The sequence below is a fragment of the Echeneis naucrates genome, chromosome 9 (genome assembly GCF_900963305.1).
Source record: "Echeneis naucrates chromosome 9, fEcheNa1.1, whole genome shotgun sequence".
Taxonomy (NCBI): Eukaryota; Metazoa; Chordata; class Actinopteri; order Carangiformes; family Echeneidae; genus Echeneis; species Echeneis naucrates.
Window position 1 is genome coordinate 11,145,264 of NC_042519.1, and position 14,114 is coordinate 11,159,377.

Here is a 14,114-nt window from a genome sequence, read left to right on the forward strand (position 1 = left end):
ATAATACCTGAAAGGCAGTAGTAGCGGTTTTGGCTATTGCTTGAATGTTCAGTGATTATCCTCTTTTACCGAAATAATTACAGTGCCTTCACTATTGATTCCCACGTTCCAATGGAAAGCGAGGGGTGAGACGGAGATTCATATCCGTCACTTGCCAACATGAATCAAAATACGTATAAAAGCATGGAATACAATGAGATAACACTTGCCCCAGTTTGGCTGTAACTAATTCAGGCTCTTTGCTGGTGTAATTGCTCGGGGACATTCACGCTTTCAGATATTAACGTGGATTAACTAAAAAGTTAAAGATTCGTGTTGAGGAAAGGTGGTGCTTGTTTAAAGCCCTGTTTCAGAAAAGCTAAGGTTTACATGACTGGAGGAACTGGAGTGGACGTTAAATCCACTGAAGTCCACCAAACTTAGCTGAAACTGACTTTTTCTATTGCTTGTCATAACAGTCATTGTCTTTGACTTTGACAGCTTTGGGTTTTTGTTAGTCAGTGCTGTAGCATAACTCCATATTAAATTCTAAGACACAGCAACACAGAACATTCAACCCCCTTGGCCTGTTTTTAAAACAGCTAGTTTGAGATCACTGTTATTCTAAGCACATAATTGCACTTGTTTGCTTTAGACCACACAGATTACATATAATATAATATGTATAATATAAAACTACACAGCAGCCATACCCACTACCAGTCAAAGGTTTGGACACACTTTCTTATTCAATTGAATCAGAGAGTGTGTCCAAACCTTTGACTGGTAGTGTATATGTGCATGTGTGCATATCCATGTTTGTTTATAGTTGAATTTTATTGAAAACCATTTCAATCATTCTTTGCACATTTGGAAAATGACCACACATGAATGGCACACCCACACAGACACCGGCGTCTCATCTGTGCAAATGCATTTATTTCAGTCTCATTTGTCACGTGACAAACTTCTGTTGCAAAGCTGATGTCTGTTTTGTGCGTTTATTACTCTTTCCCTCATCCCCTGGTTCCACTGCATGCTCATTAGTATTGGTGTGCTGCCATTAAATTCGGCTGGGCTGTAATTTGTTTAGGCTGCAGGTAGGGCTTGTGGGAGATGAATTCAGCTGTCACGTCATGCTGGTGCTGGCGTTAGTGATGCATGCTGTCGCATGGCTGATGTATGCTCAGGGGCCAGCAGGCCAAGGCCCGGGGGCTGGCTGCCTCCACCGCTCTGATGGACGGCTGGCAGGCATCTCATTGAGACTGGCACATCATTGCCCCAAGGTGAGAGGAACCGTGGCTTTGCAACACCGCCTTGCCCCAGCATCCGCATAAATCCACGTCTTATGTGGGAGCTGCCTCTGGAAGCACATTTTTCAACAAACATGATATTGTGTTGATGCAACATTTTGCATTAACCCTTATGTCAGGGCGGGGGGAGGAAAAAAATGCACTATTTAAGTTAAGTGATATAGTTTACGGGGAAGTGTGATGATATTTTGATCACGTTGTCCTCTGTAATTCAGTCTGAATGATAGTTTTGTTCTTCCATGTCAGTCTATAAGCAGAAACGATTTAATGGACTACAAAGAAATTTGCAGACATCCCCAGTGAACTGATCATAATGACTTTCACTGCACCTTCATTTTTCCACAGATCCACTCACAGCTTTTTTTACACATCCAGTATCTCACCTTCCCAACACCTCAAGTATGATCAAAAGTTGAGCAAACATTCATGGTTTTAGACAAAATGCTGTTGCCTAATCGCATTTGTGAACTTTCCCTTAAGTGCTAATTAGCAAATCTAAGGTGCTAATAATCTAAATGGAAATGGAGAACATTATGATTGTGTAGCACTGGAATATTAGCTCACCAAAAAAAAAAAACATTCCATTGTCTCAAAGCACATACTGCAGCACAATCACAGACTCTTAGCCTTGCTTGACTTTGAGTTCAAAGAAGGAAACATACACAGTGTATAGAGCTATTGAATGCAAGGAATTACATTGATTATTTCTCTTTCTGAAAATAACCCAAGGGTTTCGAATTATATTTTGCTTAGTTATAGCAAAACAAATTTGAATGAATGGGATTACTTAAACAAAACAACTGAAATGCATCATGTACACAGTCTTTGAAAGACAAACATTAGGGCGAAAATGGAAATGTCAGATAGATCACAGTGGAACACACTGGTCAATTTGGAAAGTCCAAATCTCGCACTCTCTTATTTCAAGCCCTTGGTTTACTATGCTTTAAGATAAAAGCTGTTCATCCAGGCTTCTTTTAGTTTCAGTGTGAGGCTACCGCAGCCACCTACACCATCCTCACTTTAGTCTGGAACTGGTGAGTCACGCGGTAGGAAAAGTAAAGTAAGAGTGATTAGAAAAGCATCTTTGTCGGCACTGTCAGTATAAACACACACACACACAGACAGACACAGAATCACACACACTCACTTGCACACAGATATACTCCTTGCTCTTTTCTATCCACCACTTGATCCCCCTGGACTATCCTCCAACATTACTCATCGTCTCTGCGGCTCCCTGCTGACTACAACCCCACTGTTTTAGCAGCATGATAGTCATGCTCTGGGTCTGGTTTCATTGTTTCAGTATTCTCTCACTCTTGGATTTCTTGTGCTGTGAAAGTCATCTCACATCTCTGAGCGCTGTCAGTTTCAATTTCTGCCAGTATGGCGTGCGAGTCTTGTCAGTCTGGGTGTCAGCGCCGGGTTTTGAGATGTTTAGATGTTTAGCTTAAATGGCAAGGATTGTATCACAGCTATTTTGTGACCATTCCTCCAGGCCTCCCCTGCAGGCTGGCTTAAACTGACACCTACTGTTTGTCTGGCATGAGTAAGAAGTGCCTTTAGCTGAACCCACCCTCATTTCTTTTTGGGGCACTTCCAAGATTACTTAGTTGTTTGGAATTTAGGCTGTTACACACTATTCTAGCTATTTCATCATCTTTAACCAGACGTGGTTTAATGCGAGAAACCAACTGGGCTGACAAAATTTTACATCATATCCACCAATGTTCACACAAAGAAGCGTTATAAATTTTCTGTCCTCTCTTTTATTGCTCTACTCAATTTTATCCCTGTTGTCATTAAAAATAAACACAGACAACAGAGAAGGTGGAATCCCTCTGTGCCTGTTGTCATTACACAATAAGAAAAGCTATGGGACACAATTTTAGCCACGCATTTGAGGTTTATGTTCAACCTTATTTTAATCTCTGTTATAGAATTAAATGGCCCAGGCTGCAGTTTCAGTTAGTTTCTTTGCGGAGCAGACGGCCCGCCGTTAAAATGCCCAGTAAGAATCAAGCTTGTTAAACTATTTATCCACTGCAGGTTACTTTTCTCCATCTTCAGCATATTTTGCAGTGGATGTTCTTCATCTCTTTGGGTAAGAACATAAATAAGTGAAAAACTGTCAAGCTGCTATCGTGTCCACAGGGAAAACAAGGCAGTAGCTGTGAAATTATTCAGCATTCAATGCAATCATGTTCCATTAAAAAAGGTATTTAAAAATGAAATAATGCTCAACTGTATTTCCTTGCATTTTTGCCAACTGTATGCTTGACTTGATTAAAACTTGAACATGAGTCATAACTAATTCACCACACAAACAGCTGTGATCCTGTTTGTGTGCACTGTGGGCTAGAAGAAATATAGTGACACAGACGTCTTCGCAGCTTGACTTACGAGCAGAATTGAAATGAGCCTTGCGTCCTCTCTTGCAGCAGGGAAGACCACTTTCTGAACAATGTTTGAGTGAATATGATGTATATTAGAACTTAAAGCTCGAATATTATCCGGTCGAGAGACAAAGTTTAATTGCCAGTGCACAACTGTATCTTGCACAACACAATTAATTCAGGCTGAAGGATTCTGAAGGCCTGCAGCAGCATCTGACCCCTAATCCTAACACTTTTTGATAGCAATATCCCTCAGCCGTTTTCACAACAATCACAACAACCACAGTTGGCCTGTTAAGGTTGTTTTCTAGGCGCAACAAGGTCCTCAGTGATGAAGCCTTTCCACAAGCTGACTTTGACTTGGGAAGCAAATTATGCGATTTGCATACATTTCACATCCTGTTTGAATCTGACCTGGTTATAGCTGAACCACACAAACCCCAATATGCCTTGATAGAAAATCGGATGTTTTGTGTCTAAATGTACAATTAGGCAAATCTCATTTGGGGAGCAGAGGCAGAGCGTCTTTTGGGGACTTTCTGTTTAATGTAATAAAAAGGTATATCGCGGAATGAGCTCTATGTAATATACAATGCGGATACACTCTTCTTATCGTCAATCATTCCACTGTGCTTTCACTTCTCACGGGTTTTCTATTATCGCTTCTTTTTTCTTTTTTCTTTTATTGAATGGCATCACAAAATGTACTTGTTTTGTGGTTCAATAAATTCTCTGTTGGATAAACATTGCCAGAGTCCCTTTCACCACAGGTTTGTCTGTTGAAATGCTCTTGATGTGCAGAGACATACCGATTAGGATTAAGATGGAAAGCAAGCTGTTTATAAAAAAAAGAATGGTGCTTTTCACAGTCACCGTCCTGCCTCCACACTTTCATGCTGCTGCCTGCAGGATATTAAAGTTGTTCCAGACCTTGTTGACTCTGGGGATGATGCTGTCTAAATGGGGCCGCGCTTACTGATGGAGGAGTGACCTGTGGACAGTATAATGCCTGATGAGAGTCCAGTGACTCAGAAGTATTTGCCTTTTTTTTTTTTTTTTTTTTTTAGTGACGACTCAGAGCATCATTAGCAATAATTTTAGCAAGTGACAACTGTCCGTGTCAAGCAACAAATCAATGATGAACTCAAAGAACCCTGTTGTCACAAAGACATACTAGATTCAGTTACACTTATAATAGCTGAGTCAGTAGCATAAGATGAGGAGACTGAGATTTTTGTGTCTGAGAGAGCTAACAAGGATATTGACTGATGTGGTGGAGATACTCGAGAGTAAAATAAAACCAAGTATGGAGGACAAATTGGCTTCATTTTTGTCCTCCCAACAAAAAACAGACAAACAAACAAAAAAAGAGCTGCATTCAAACCACATACTGATTGTCACTCATTTTTGAAGGGTCACCTTTCTTCTTCTCCCTCTCTTCACTCAGGGTGCTCTGGACCACTTGGCATGGAAGGCGGTATAATCTCCAACCAACAGATAACAGCTTCTTCCACCCACCGTGCTCTCTTTGGCTTGCAGAAGTGGTACCCGTACTTTGCACGCCTCAACAAGAAGGGCCTGGTCAATGCCTGGACTGCTGCCGAAAATGACAGATGGCCGTGGATCCAGGTAAAGCACAGTCACAGGAGCCCAGGCCGGGGCCGGATTCAAATGAATTAAGATGCAGGAAAAATCCTCGTTATAGATGCAGTTTGCTCTCTAATTTGTTTTGACTTTTAATTGCTGTCTTCGACTCACATTGAAAAACTCCCAGTCCTTTAACTCCACTTTGTAGTTGATGGCTTGTATAAATTGTTGACTGAAAGAAAAAAAAAACACCCTAACTGTTACGCTTTACAATTAACTAAATATACTGTAAAATATATGGCTCACTTATGGGTAATAAATAGCCATAAAAGTGGAAGCTGGGGGTGAAACAGATGCAGGTGTAGTCAAGTGTGAGGAACAATGTGAAAGGGCATTAGAGTTTCCAGCTAGTGGCTGGTGTGTCTCACTTTGTTGTGATGAATTGCTGAGAGTTACTCAGCTGTGTCTTCGATGGCTCACATGTTTAATAGTGACATGCCCACGGTCAGTGACTGAATCGGCACCTAAGCTGTATTTTGTGTCAGAAGTGGAGTTTGGCAAAAGAGGAGCCCTGGCAACCAAACTAAGGCCTGCGTTCTTGCAATTATTTGGTACAATGATGCTTTCTCTTCCTTGTGTTTTGTGTAAATTCAGATATGCAAACCACTGCAGTGTTGAGATAACATTGATGCATTTTCACAACACTCAGCATTAACATTAATAGTAATCTTCTTGTTATTCATAAAGGAAAGAAAAAATTACATTCAAATCTCTTGTCCTTTTGCAGAGTCAGATAAGGCTTCGGCGACCGACCAGGCTCCATCACACATGCCAACCTGTGAATTATAGAATTAAAATAAATTAGATTGTTTAGATCAGCAAAACAATAATAAATTAAGCTGCAGTCCCACTTTTGTCTTAAATGTAACCTTCTTTCTGGGCCATTAGTGGGTGCTTACTGTCAAACAGCTATATAGACGGATCGATGTGATGGATTTTATCGTGGTCCTGAATCATTTTTTCAGCGACATTCCAGGCTTCCATCCTCACTAATCTTGCCCTGCCAATATCCCAACGTTCTTGTTTCTTTGCCTGTTATAATCCTAAATGATCATTTTGCCCTTGTGGTATTGGACAGTTTCTACCCAAGCTGTATATCAGCTCACTTTGCATTAGGCAATAAGCTACATTATAAGAATGAAGCTGTTGTCCCCCCCTCACTTGATGATCGGGCTAAAGTTAGTGGTGAATGATTATCCTTGAAATGTGAATCAGGTTATTTTTTCCAACGAAATTGAGATCTTAACTTTGTTATGATTCTTCAGATAGACATTCTTTCTTTTTCATTACAATATTTCCAGTAGGAAGAAAATGCTTATTGGAAGAAAGCAGTGCAATTTTTATTATTGGCTCCTGTTTACACCGCTCCTCTCAGTAACAAATGTAAAAGAGTTAGATCCTAATGCTTTTACATTTATCTAACTCTGCAATATAGACCAAAGACATTGTAAAACTCGAATCAACCTTTTTGGGGCTTCAAACAGGAATGAAGGCATTTTATTTCCTTCCCCAGACTGCACGTCGACCATATCATAATCTGTCTAACTCATCACACACACATTAGATTTGTTTTCAGATCTTTGCCGTCTTTCGTCTTCTCTGTCTACAGATTGTTATGAGGTCTAACACAGTTCTGTCATATCTCATAACAGCTCAGGGGGAAAATGGAAGCGCTTGGTTTCATGCAGCGGATCTCCCTGCCAATGGATGTATGGCAGAATTGTTGTCATGTACAAATGAGGAACTGTTGTATGTGGATCGAAATCAGGATTCAAAGGCGATTAATCGTGCTGCCTGAGCTGCAGTGTGCAAACACAGACCTGTGTAGAACTGATTTTCTGGATTTATGTGTAGTAAATAGTTATACATCAACACCCTGTACTGAAATGACTCTGGCATATAAAACAACTGTCATATGATGTATATTTGTGTTACAGAAATTTGTCCTCAGCTCCAGTCTGTTCCAAGGCCAGACCTCAGTCCAGGCCCACTGTGTGAGTGCACAGTGTTACAGATAGAAAGCTGTGAACTCATTCATTATTTAGACAGTTAATTCATTAACTATTACACAAATTGTGTTTTGTTTTTTTTTTCCTCTTTGTTGTATTATTCTTACACTTGAGTCGCTTCTGTGACGACAGAAGTGCTGACAGCAGCCTTTGAGATGAGCTACTGTAAGACGTACAGACAGTGAACCGCAAACAAAATATATGGAAAAAAATACACTGGGCTCTGACAGCGTGATTGAGAACTTGAAGTTGTTCCAAACAACAGGAGAATAAGAGTGAGACAGGGAAAGAATTGATTTGTAAAAAGGGGGAGAGAGACAGTCAAAGAAACAGCCGACAGGAGTGAGAAAAAAGGAGCTTGGCACATGGAGTGGGTGAAGACAACGGAACATAAAACATTCAGCCGGCTTGTTTGACTTTAATGATGCCATGTGGGATGCTGTGCAGGATGCTGTAGGCATTGTGTGTTTCTTCAGAGGGCCTGGATAATTGGGATGTGAGTACAGAGGTGTACAGTCATGTCAGTGCATTGGGATTATGCAAAGGAGTCGCTGGTGTTCTTTTGTAGCACAGAGTGATGTGGCGTGACCTTGTTTGCATGTCCGTCACGTGAAACAGGTTACACTTAGAGTTGACAACAATATCAGGAGAAGGGATGAAAATTGTAAGGTTTTGTCTGGTGCGGCCCGTAGCTGTTGGATGTCCGCCAGATTTCCGCCCCCCCCCCCCCCCCCTTTAAACTGCAACAAATGAAACATAGAGCAACATACTTTGAATAATACATCACAGGGCCGGAGAAGCACGGTAAATGCGTTTGTTTGTGTTAACATCAGATGTCGTGCTCGTGGATTGTGTGTGCGCGTGTGAGCTCGCCACTGTTCACAGATCTTTTTGGTGTGAGAATATCAGTTTTCCAGTGCCTCGCTACTACTAGCTCACACATAAAATTGCATTTGAACACTCAAGGGAAATAAGCTGCTGGTCTGACCAATATCAGCAAAATATATCAGCAGCTGGTAGTGTTTGAAGAATGAAACAATCCAAATCACTTGTGAAGGCTAAATGGGAGTATACATAATGTAATGGAAGCAAAACAGTTAAAAGCATAATGTCCAGATGCAGATCTCCATCAGTCTGTTGATGCTTGTTTATCTACACGCAACTTGAAACTTCTCTCTTTTCATTGTAGTGTAAGTTAACTTGTTCAAACATTGTTGAGTCTTTCATGGTTGCAATGTGACCCTGCCAAATGCCTTTTCATCACAGATGATTTTGTAAACACACACTGACAGCAATTGACAGTAATTGAGTTAAGCCTCTGGATACATACACAATAATACCATAAGTGTTTTCTGCATTTTTGTGTAACATTTTTTCACTAAATGCGCTCAGATTTTACCTTCAGCGCGGACAGTTGTTATGCAATGTCTGCTGTGAGCAATATTTGAGTCGCCAACATCACTTTGGGGACCATCTATTCCCAGGCAGAACTGCCTTGTGGGCTTGTTTGTGTCTGCTTCTGCTACAACATGTCAGTGATGTTTGGATGTTGGTCTTTTCTTCATACCATTTAAAATCTTTGAAACTTTGGAACAGACATAATGATAACATTCATATCCAGGACTGTAACATTGGATTGTTTCTACGATGACGTCTAGGAAGGATATGGGGTTGCATGGGCACACATGCAAGGACTTGAAGGCTGCGGTGAGGTAAAATATACCTCACCACAGCATGTGGTTTGATTAGCTTGCGCACCAAACATCATATAACATATTTAGAAACAAACCCTGATGTGATTCCTGGGCCTTAAGTTTTTATCACACAGCAGTGCCACTGGTCTCCTCTGTAGTTTCAAGGGCAGTTTAACATTTATTATGCTTCCATACGTCCTCCAGCAATCTGGATCCAAGTCTGCACAGGCTTTCTCTCCCTTTATATACTCTTGACGTTCACGTGTGAATGCATGTGACCTCTTGCTTCTTGTTGTGACTGAAATAGCGAGGTAGTTCTACAGTACATAGATCTTTGCAGTGCACACAATTAGAGGAGAGTCACTGTGTAGTCAGGTCCATCTTCACAGAAAGGCTGTTGGTTTAAATTTATGTTTTCTCTTGTTTAAATATAGTCTAATGAGCCAGTGAGAAAGTATTAATAAGTTCTTTCCTGGTGTTTTTCATGGTAAAGTATGGTGCTTTTATGCTTTGATTTACTAGAATGTGACATAAATTAGCGAACCGATGCCAACAACAACCGCACAGAATAATTTGAAGACTCCTTCAAATGGAGCGTTTACGTTTTAGTCAGGATTAGGGTTGAGACTAATGACTGTTTTCATCCCTGAAAATAATGTTGCTAATTTTCTTAAGAAAGTAATATTTGTTCTGCCTAAGAAAGTCAACAATACATTTTTAAATTCTTAGTTAACTATAATGAATCATTATTAGTTTTATTATTAGCTATGTCATTAAATAAAGGAAATTCTCAAATCTCGAACCGTTTGCGCTTTAACATTGACTGAAATCTGTCGTTGACAAATAGAACTTGTATCAGTTCTAGTTCTGTACATAAAATAAATTTGCTTCTAACACAGATTTCTTCCGTTCTGGGGTTAGGGTTATATGTAGATTAAAACATAAATGCCAAATTTAAAACTAGAATACTCTCGTTATCTTAATATAGCTTGCGGCTTTCTTCTCTATAATGCAAACGCTACCTTGTTGCTGTCTTTTTTTCTTTTTTTTTTTTTTTTTTGGCTGGTGAAAGTACAGTCATACTGTGTTTCCTTTAAAATAGTTTCCTGAAGGCAGTGCTTGAATTACAGCTAGAGTATATAGTCACTTCCAGGTTGTCGCTGAGGGTTATATGCTGAACATTTTCTCAGAGTTTTGGGTTTTTCAGGAGGAAAACAGGTTAAATCATGCACACCACACAAACTGGTGGTATTGTCTCTGTGTTGCAAATAATGGTGTGATGTGGAGGTTCATCTTTTCAGCGGCTCATGGATTTCACTCAGAAAACTTCAGGCACAAGATGCTGTGGGTGTGCAGAAAAAGGAAAGGGTGAGGGGGTAAGAGTTCACTCGAAAGCTTGCCTTGCAGTTGTGTCTTTCCAGTGTTCTTTATAGCTCTCTTAATAGCAAAGTTTTAAACCAAACCTAGTGAATGTATGTCTGCAAAGGAAACTGTTGCCTAGCTTTTTTATTTCTTTGTGTGTGTCTGTGTGCTCTTTCTTTTAGTATTTTTTTGTGTAATGGTAGAAAAATGTTAGTGCAAATGTAGGAATTATTTTTTTGTCGGAGACCAGTGTTTGATTCCCTGACAAGGAACCCCAGCCACAAGGCACCCACTAATGGTACTCTTGTGCCGGTCCCAAGCTCAGTTAAACAGTAGCCAAATCAATCATGCATATTGTAGGAAGCTGACTTGCTGTGGCGACCCCAAATAGGAAAAAAGCCGAAAGAAGAAGAAAAAAAAAATACAGATTAAGTCAATTACATTGAAAACATATTACCAAAGCACTATCCAATTTAGCTTGGAGGGTACTGGTGTGATTCTGACAGTTCAAGTGCTCAAAAATCCAAGATTCTGTGAAATAATATATGGAAAATTACACTAAAATGTTTTTTTTTTTTTTTCAATCAAACCATCATATACTACATTTGTTGAGATTTTTTTTGTGTGTTAGCGTAATCGTTCTCTCCCCGTGTGTGTTTTAAGCAATTTAGGTTAATTGTCTGTCACAATGGGGCATTTTACTTCAAACTGACACATATAACTCTTTGTACAAAGGTCTGCGCACTGAGGATGTTTCCAACGATGCCTCACTCAGACATATTAATGCATCACTATTAGTGCTGAAGTGACAGAGGTGTGTTTCTGAGTGGTCATTAAAAATGTGAAGGCTCACCCCAATTACCCAGGCAGCGGCCTTTTAGTGACAGGGCCTCTAATTAGTCCGAGAAGTATCTATCTCTGTGGAGAAAACTGAGAAAAGTGGAAGAAATGCTGTGAATGAGAAAGAGTGGTCAATGCGGCTCTGAGGCTCTAAGATTGGTGCTTATGTATAATTAACTTGATACGATGGCTTAAGTATGTAGAAAAATATTGTAATTGAGTCTTGTCACTACAAATGGATATTAGAAAAGCAATCCATGCAGCAATGGAATTATTAGAGGTTTCTCCGGTAGTTTTGGCCAGTTCATACAAGTTTGAAGAAAAGTGTTCTTTTCTGGTGCTGTATCTGCAAGAGCCAACTCTCTAATCTCTAATGTCCTCAGGAGACGCAGCTTAGAGGTCTTTTCTTTTTCCGTTAATAGAAAGGGAAAGTATAAATTAGTGGGCTCTGCGTATCGGTTTAAGCTTTTGCTCTCAAATATTTTACTTGTAAATTGCCGTATTTCATAGTAATGTTACCATTTCCGCATCCGAAAGTGAGCTCAAACTCCCAGAATACAATCCCGAATATAGTCACATTGTGAGTCAAGTTAGACTTCTATTTCTCGTGCGTTGGCTTTACCTCAGCTTCAAAACCCTAAACTGAAGTACAGACGTGTTTGTGTGCAATATCACATCAAGTTATGGAGCGGACGGATGAAAGTAGCTCCAAATCGATCAATGAATCACTGACCTTTTATTTGCTTCATTTTATTTGTCATCCGACAAGGCAGCTACGGTATTGTCATTCTGAAATTGCTCTGTGTTGTCTTGCCCTAGTTTCTTATCAATAAAAAAAATTTTGTGTGTGCGCCTGTGAGTGCACTGCCGCACCGCTCCTTATTTACTATAAGCATACTCAGGTTGTCACAGGGAAGTCAGTTAAGAAGCTGCCATCAGCTGACAGTAGCTGTGAAGAAAGAAAACGACAACATTTATTTATTTATTTATTTTTAAACAAGTTCACAAGTTTACTCATAGGTCTCTGGGGGCTTGCTGCTCTTCTCCGATTGGATGCAGGCTTCTGAAATTCAGACAAACAGGACTGACTGAACGGAAGGAGCATCAACTGCAGTGAGCGTGACCCCCAAAGAAATCAAGACAGAAATCATGGAAATGGTACTTCATAGAGGACAAAGATATACATTTAGGAAACCATTGTGTTTTCTGCAGGTTGATGACTTCAGGGAGAGGCTGGCTTTTTATTGGAAGATCTTTTAGGAGTCATTAGTTTTGATTAGACAGTATGGTGGTTACTTAGTGTAAAGATATGAAGCAATAAAAGCAACCATGCAATATTGCAGCTATCTTTTTTTCCATCTGACAGTTCATTTGTCCACCTCCTGACTCTAAATGTTGCACTCTGAAGATATTGCACCGGCCTGTAAACACAGAACGATAAATATAGCCAAACCTATACAAGCGCTGCCGAATCTGAGCCCTGTTAAACATGATACCACTAATTCAGGTGAAATGCAGATGAAGGTGACCTGTCGGTGAAAAGGATATCAGTGTAAACCTTGCACGCTGTTGTGTGTATGACGTGCATTCAGCTCAGATTGTAATGGTTGTGTGATGTGTGCTTTAAACAGGAATCCTCATTTTTTCTAAGCTCTTTCTGGTCCTCTCCGAGTGACTTTACATTGGCACTATATTGACAGCCTGCACAGAGTTGACTGAATGGATCTGGAGCATGAGGAATGATTAAATGTTCCATTTGATCACAGACTTTATGAATTAGATGGATGGCCCTGACAGAACGTATATGAGGGGTTCGATTGATTCCCATGACTTGCACACGTACGCGCTGCTCATGCACACAGAACTGCATATCTATAGTGTCTGAAAATGAAGCTGTAATTTCTCCAATTTTTTACCCGTTTTTTTCCCAGATAAACCTGCAGAGGAGAATGAGGGTCACGGGCCTAATAACTCAGGGTGCAAAGCGTATCGGCAGCCCGGAGTACGTCAAGTCTTACAAAGTAGCCTACAGTGATGACGGGAAGACCTGGAGAACATACAAAGTCAAGGGCAAAGATGAGGATATGGTGAGATGTGCACAAAAGCACACATACACACCATTGTCATCTCTCCTGCTCTTTCCTTTTAGCTTCTCGCTCTGTAACACACAGACACACACTTGTACACACACACACACAACAGTGCACTCAGTCAAGGGCAGGGTGGAGGACATGATGAGATGGCTTTTTAATTAGCTAGCACACACCGGGCCCATCTTGCTGCCCCTTTACCCCCTCCACTTTTATGACTTCTAGATTGAATTTTTATACTATTTGGGGATGAACGGCCACCAAATAGGCCACAGTGTTCTGTCATTCCTGACAGCAAACCACGGCTGTCCTCAATTGGGCGAGCTCCGAATGACCCTGACTTCCAAACTTCTGTTTAAGTTTATCAGTCAGAACAACACGCCTGGGTGTGCGTATCCTGTGATTTTAATTTAATTCCTTTAATTCAGTCAAAATTTGGCACAAAGGAAGCAAGAAATTAGAGTGATCATCTTAACCATAGTTTATGTGTGTAAGCAGCTATAAAACTTGATCCTTGATCTCGTTTTTGATGCATTTTCCTTCTTATTTTACTTTGACCTGTTGCCACACTGCTACAGCTCCCAATTCCTCTATGGCATGAGCACACTGCTCTATCTCTCCCTCTCTATTTCTTTCCCTGGCCCCACCTCACACATACAGAACATCAGTCACTCAGTTCAGAGCATTTCTGTCAGACAATCACAGGTCATATGGATAAAACACTCCAGAAGGTATGGCAATATAATTGGAGCACTAATTTAAAACACACCACTGTTCTTAT

At 40.4% G+C, this 14,114-nt stretch overlaps 1 pseudogene; it reads left to right on the forward strand.

Annotated features, from left to right (window-relative positions):
• The window catches only part of LOC115048429 (EGF-like repeat and discoidin I-like domain-containing protein 3), a 75,770-nt pseudogene extending 62,363 nt beyond the window's left edge, over positions 1 to 13,407 (forward strand).
• The last annotated feature ends 707 nt before the right edge of the window (positions 13,408 to 14,114 follow it).